Here is a 7,080-nt window from a genome sequence, read left to right as displayed (position 1 = left end):
GACATCCATACCGGGACAACATAGACAACAGATAATGGACTCCTCTTTTATGCATAAGCATGTAACAACAATTAATAATTTTCTCATTTGAGATTGAGGATATATGTCCAAAACTGAAACTTCCACCATGGATCATGGCTTTAGTTAGCGGCCCAATGTTCTTCTCTAACAATATGCATGCTTAACCATAAAGTGGTAGATCGCTCTTACTTCAGACAAGACGAACATGCATAGCAACTCACATGAAATTCAACAAAGAGTAGTTGATGGCGTCCCCAGAAACATGGTTATCGCACAACAAGCAACTTAATAAGAGATAAAGTGCATAATTACATATTCAATACCACAATAGTTTTTAAGCTATTTGTCCCATGAGCTATATATTGTAAAGGTGAATGATGGAATTTTAAAGGTAGCACTCAAGCAATTTACTTTGGAATGGCGGAAAATACCATGTAGTAGGTAGGTATGGTGGACACAAATGGCATAGTGGTTGGCTCAAGTATTTTGGATGCATGAGAAGTATTCCCTCTCGATACAAGGTTTAGGCTAGCAAGGCTTATTTGAAACAAACACAAGGATGAACCGGTGCAGCAAAACTCACATAAAAGACATATTGAAAACATTATAAGACTCTACACCGTCTTCCTTGTTGTTCAAACTCAATACTAGAAATTATCTAGACCTTAGAGAAACCAAATATGCAAACCAAATTTTAGCATGCTCTATGTATTTCTTCATTAATGGGTGCAAAGCATATGATGCAAGAGCTTAAACATGAGCACAACAATTGCCAAGTATCACATTACCCAAGACATTTATAGCAATTACTACATGTATCATTTTCCAATTCCAACCATATAACAATTTAACGAAGGAGAAACTTCGCCATGAATACTATGAGTAGAAACCAAGGACATACTTGTCCATATGCTACAGCGGAGCGTGTCTCTCTCCCATAGAGTGAATGCTAGGATCCATTTTATTCAAACAAAAAAAAACAAAAACAAACCGACGCTCCAAGCAAAGCACATAAGATGTGATGGAATAAAAATATAGTTTCAGGGGAGGAACCTGATAATGTTGTCGATGAAGAAGGGGATGCCTTGGGCATCCCCAAGCTTAGACTCTTGAGTCTTCTTAATATATGCTGGGGTGAACCACCGGGGCATCCCCAAGCTTAGAGCTTTCACTCTCCTTGATCATGTTGCATCATACTCCTCTCTTGATCCTTGAAAACTTCCTCCACACCAAACTCGAAACAACTTATTAGAGGGTTAGTGCACAATAAAAATTAACATATTCAGAGGTGACACAATCATTCTTAACACTTCTGGACATTGCATAATGCTACTGGACATTAATGGATCAAAGAAATTCATCCAACATAGCAAAAGAGGCAATGCGAAATAAAAGGCAGAATCTGTCAAAACAGAACAGTTCGTATTGACGAATTTTAAAATGGCACCAGACTTGCTCAAATGAAAATGCTCAAATTGAATGAAAGTTGCTTACATATCTGAGGATCATGCACGTAAATTGGCTTAATTTTCTGAGTTACCTACAGGGAGGTGGACCCAGATTCGTGACAGCAAAGAAATCTGGAACTGCGCAGTAATCCAAATCTAGTACTTACTTTTCTATCAACGGCTTTACTTGGCACAACAAAACACAAAACTAAGATAAGGAGAGGTTGCTACAGTAGTAAACAACTTCCAAGACACAAAATAAAAACAAAGTACTGTAGGTAAAAACATGGGTTGTCTCCCATAAGCGCTTTTCTTTAACGCCTTTCAGCTAGGCGCAGAAAGTGTGTATCAAGTATTATCAGGAGACGAAGCATCGTTATCACAAACTCCCCCATCTATGGTGGTACTAAGGGCTTTGTTAATTTTAGGCCTATAATAATATTTCTTTGGTTTAGGCAATTTAGAGACATACATAAACTTTTGCTCCTTACCCACATAAGCTTTTTCTCTAAACTTAATAGATGAAAAGGTTGAACCCAATGTTCCCATAGCCTCTTCTACTTCACTAATCCTTTGGGTTTGATTATCATGAATAGCACAAGATTCTAAGATGGTGATTCTCTCATTAATTCCACCTAGAGATTTATCAAGTTTATCAGTGCTATCAAGTAATGCTTTCAAAGTAGTATCAATAATTGGAAGGTTTTGCTCTATGGTTTCCAATTTTTTCATAACTTCCTCAAGAGAGGTTTCAATTTTAGTTTCATTAACAGGTGGTGTTCCAAATAAACTCTCAATAATGCAACTAGCTTCTAAAGCGGGAGCGCCTAGGAAGTTACCTCCCGCGAGACAATCAAGAACATATCTATTCCAGCTAGAGATACCAACATAAAAATTCCTGAGTAGGATAGTGGTGGAGTGTTTCTTAGTGCACCTATTATGGGCATCACTGATTCTATACCAAGCATCTTTTAAACATTCTCCCCCTTGTTGCTTAAATGAACGAACTTCAACTTCAGGATTACTCATTTCAGCAGTAGTAACTAAAGCAAACTAGATAAAGTAAATGCAAGTAACTAATTTTTTTGTGTTTTGATATAGTGCAGCAAACAAAGTAATGAATAAAACTAAGCAAGACAAAAACAAAGTAAAGAGATTGAGAAGTGGAGACTCCCCTTGCAGCGTGTCTTGATCTCCCCGGCAACGGCACCAGAAATCTAGCTTGATGGCGTGTAACTCACACGTTCGTTGGGAACCCCAAGAGGAAGGTATGATGCGCACAGCAGCAAGTTTTCCCTCAGAAAGAAACCAAGGTTTATCGAACCAGGAGGAGCCAAGAAGCACGTTGAAGGTTGATGGCGGCGGGATGTAGTGCGGCGCAACACCAGGGATTCCGGCGCCAACGTGGAACCTGCACAACACAACCAAAGTACTTTGCCCCAACGAAACAGTGAGGTTGTCAATCTCACCGGCTTGCTGTAACAAAGGATTAACCGTATTGTGTGGAAGATGATTGTTTGCAAAAAACAGTAGAACAAGTATTGCAGTAGATTGTATTTCAGTAAAGAGAATTGGACCGGGGTCCACAGTTCACTAGAGGTGTCTCTCCCATAAGACAAACAGCATGTTGGGTGAACAAATTACAGTTGGGCAATTGACAAATAGAGAGGGCATGACCATGCACATACATATCATGATGAGTATAGTGAGATTTAATTGGGCATTACGACAAAGTACATAGACCGCCATCCAACTGCATCTATGCCTAAAAAGTCCACCTTCAGGTTATCATCCGAACCCCTTCCAGTATTAAGTTGCTAACAACAGACAATTGCATTAAGTATTGCGCGTAATGTAATCAATAACTACATCCTTAGACATAGCATCAATGTTTTATCCCTAGTGGCAACAACACATCCATAACCTTAGTGGTTCTTGTCACTCCTCCAGATTCACGGAGACATGAACCCACTATCGAGCATAAATACTCCCTCTTGGAGTTACTAGCATCAACTTGGCCAGAGCATCTACTAATAACGGAGAGCATGCAAGATCTTAAACAACACATAGACATAACTTTGATAATCAACATAACAAGTATTCTCTATTCATCGGATCCCAACAAACGCAACATATAGAATTACAGATAGATGATCTTGATCATGTTAGGCAGCTCACAAGATCCGACAATGATAGCACAATGGGGAGAAGACAACCATCTAGCTACTGCTATGGACCCATAGTCCAGGGGTAGACTACTCACACATCACTCCGGAGGCGACCATGGCGGCGTAGAGTCCTCCGGGAGATGATTCCCCTCTCCGGCAGGGTGCCGGAGGCGATCTCCTGGATCCCCCGAGATGGGATCGGCGGCGGCGGCGTCTCAGTAAGGTTTTCCGTATCGTGGCTCTCGGTACTGGGGGTTTCGTCACGGAGGCTTTAAGTAGGCGGAAGGGCAAGTCAGGAGGGGGCACAGGGGCCCCACACCATAGGCCGGCGCGGCCAGGGGGGGGCGCGCCGCCCTAGGGTTTGGGCACCCTGTGGCACCACTTCGTTTCGTCTTCGGACTTCTGGAAGCTTCGTGGAAAAATAGGCCCCTGGGCATTGATTTCGTCCAATTCCGAGAATATTTCGTTACTAGGATTTCTGAAACCAAAAACAGCAGAAAACAGCAACTGGCACTTCGGCATCTTGTTAATAGGTTAGTTCCAGAAAATGCACGAATATGACATAAAGTGTGCATAAAACATGTAGATAACATCAATAATGTGGCATGGAACATAAGAAATTATCGATACGTCGGAGACGTATCATGGGTATATTGTGGATTTCATCAATGATGCTACTGAAAGTTATTATGAGAGAGGGAAACATGGTTATAGGCATCTTAATAATATTAAGTTTCCCCTCTTTATGTTGAGAATCTTGAAGTTACTCGTGTTTTATCCTCTTATGCTTGTCACTTTGTTCTTCATGAATTCATTTGTGTACAAGATTCCTTTGCATAGGAAGTGGGTTAGACTTAAATGTGTTTTGAATTTGCCTCTTGATGCTCTCTTTTTGCTTCAACTATTATTTCTTGGGAGTGCATCATTGAAACTGTTGAGCCCATCTTAATGGCTATAAAGAAAGAACTTCTTGGGAGATAACCCATGTGTTTATTTTACTACAGTAATTTTGTTTTATATTTGTGTTTTGGAAGTTGTTACTACTGTAGCAACATTTCCTTATCTTATTTTATTGCATTGTTGTGCCAAGTAAAGTCTTTGATAGTAAGGTTCATACTAGATTTGGATTACTGCGCAGAAACAGATTTCTAGCTGTCACGAATCTGGGCCTAATTCTCTGTAGATAACTCAGAAAATTATGCCAATTTACATGAGTGATCCACAGATATGTACGCAACTTTCATTCGATTTGAGCATTTTCATTTGAGCAAGTCTGGTGCCTAAGTAAAATTCGTCTTTACGGACTGTTCTGTTTTGACAGATTCTGCCTTTTATTTCGCATTGCTTCTTTTGCTATTTTGGATGGATTTCTTTGTTCCATTGACTTCCAGTAGCTTTGAGCAATGTCCAGAAGTGTTAAGAATGATTGTGTCACCTCTGAACATGTGAGTTTTTGATTATGCACTAACCCTCTAATGAGTTTGATTTGAGTTTGGTGTGGAGGAAGTTTTCAAGGGTCAAGAGAGGAGGATGATACAATATGATCAAGAAGAGTGAAAGCTCTAAGCTTGGGGATGCCCCGGTGGTTCATCCCTGCATATTTCAAGAAGACTCAAGCATCTAAGCTTGGGGATGCCCAAGGCATCCCCTTCTTCATCGACAAATTATCAGGTCACCTCTAGTGAAACTATATTTTATTCCGTCACATCTTCATCGACAAATTATCAGGGAATACTTCTCATGCATCCAAAATCCTTGAGCCAACCACTATGCCATTTGTGTCCACCATACCTACCTACTACATGGTATTTCTCCGCCATTCCAAAGTAAATTGCTTGAGTGCTACCTTTAAAATTTCTATCCTTTATCTTTGCAATATATAGCTCATGGGAAAAATAGCCTAAAAACTATTGTGGTATTGAATATGTACTTATGCACTTTATCTCTTATTAAGTTGCTTGTTGTGCGATAACCATGTTCCTGGGGACGCCATCAACTACTCTTTGTTGAATATCATGTGAGTTGCTATGCATGTCCGTCTTGTCTGAAGTAAGGGCGATTTACCATAAGTTGAATGGTTTGAGCATGCATACTGTTAGAGAAGAACATTGGGCCGCTAACTAGAGCCATGATCCATGGTGGAAGTTTCAGTTTTGGACAAATATCCTCACTCTCATATGAGAAAATTAATTGTTGCTGAATGCTTATGCATTAAAGAGAAGTCCATTATCTGTTGTCTATGTTGTCCCGGTATGGATGTCTAAGTTGAGAATAATCAATAGCGAGAAATCCAATGCGAGCTTTCTCCTTAGACCTTTGTACAGGCGGCATAGAGGTACCCCTTTGTGACACTTGGTTAAAACATATGCATTGCGATGATATCCAGGTAATCCGAGCTAATTAGGACAAGGTGCGGGCACTATTAGTATACTATGCATGAGGCTTGCAACTTGTAGGATATAATTTACATAACACTTATGCTTTATTACTACCGTTGACAAAATTGTTTCTTGTTTTCAAAACCAAAGCTCTAGCACAAATATAGCAATCGATGCTTCCCTCTGCGAAGGGCCATTCTTTTATCTTTATGTTGAGTCAGTTCACCTATTTCTCTCCATCTCAAGAAGCAAACACTTGTGTGAACTGTGCATTGATTCCTACATACTTGCATATTGCACTTATTATATTACTTTGCATTGAAAACTATCCATGAGATATACATGTTACAAGTTGAAAGCAACCGCTGAAACTTAATCTTCCTTTGTGTTGCTTCAATACCTTTACTTTGAATTATTGCTTTATGAGTTAACTCTTATGCAAGACTTATTGATGCTTGTCTTGAAAGTACTATTCATGAAAAGTCTTTGCTATATGATTCATTTGTTTCCTCATGTCATTTACCATTGCTTTGATCGCTGCATTCATTACATGTGCTTACAATAGTATGATCAAGGTTATGATGGCATGTCACTCCAGAAATTATCTTTGTTATCGTTTACCTACTCGGGACGAGCAGGAACTAAGCTTGGGGATGCTGATACGTCTCCGACATATCGATAATTTCTTATGTTCCATGCCACATTATTGTTGATATCTACATGTTTTATGCACACTTTATATCGTTTTTATGCGTTTTCCGGAACTAACCTATTGACGAGATGCTGAAGGGCCAGTTGCTGTTTTCTGCTGTTTTTGGTTTCAGAAATCCTTGTAAGGAAATATTCTCGGAATCGGACGAAATTAACACCGAAGATCTTAGAATTCCCGGAAGCTTCTAGAGGGGAGCCAGAGGGCCCCCACCCCACAGGGCGGCGCGACCAAGGGGGGGCGCCCCCCTAGCGTGTGGGCCCCCTGTGGCCCCTCTGACTCTGCCTCTCCGCCTATTTAGTCATCCCTGACCTAAATCCTCGACCCCGTTCGACAAAACCAGAGAAAACCATCCA

The sequence above is a fragment of the Lolium perenne genome, chromosome 3 (genome assembly GCF_019359855.2).
Source record: "Lolium perenne isolate Kyuss_39 chromosome 3, Kyuss_2.0, whole genome shotgun sequence".
In the NCBI taxonomy this organism is placed as follows: Eukaryota; Viridiplantae; Streptophyta; class Magnoliopsida; order Poales; family Poaceae; genus Lolium; species Lolium perenne.
The sequence above is the reverse complement of the archived record's forward strand: the minus strand, read 5'-3'. Positions refer to the sequence as shown.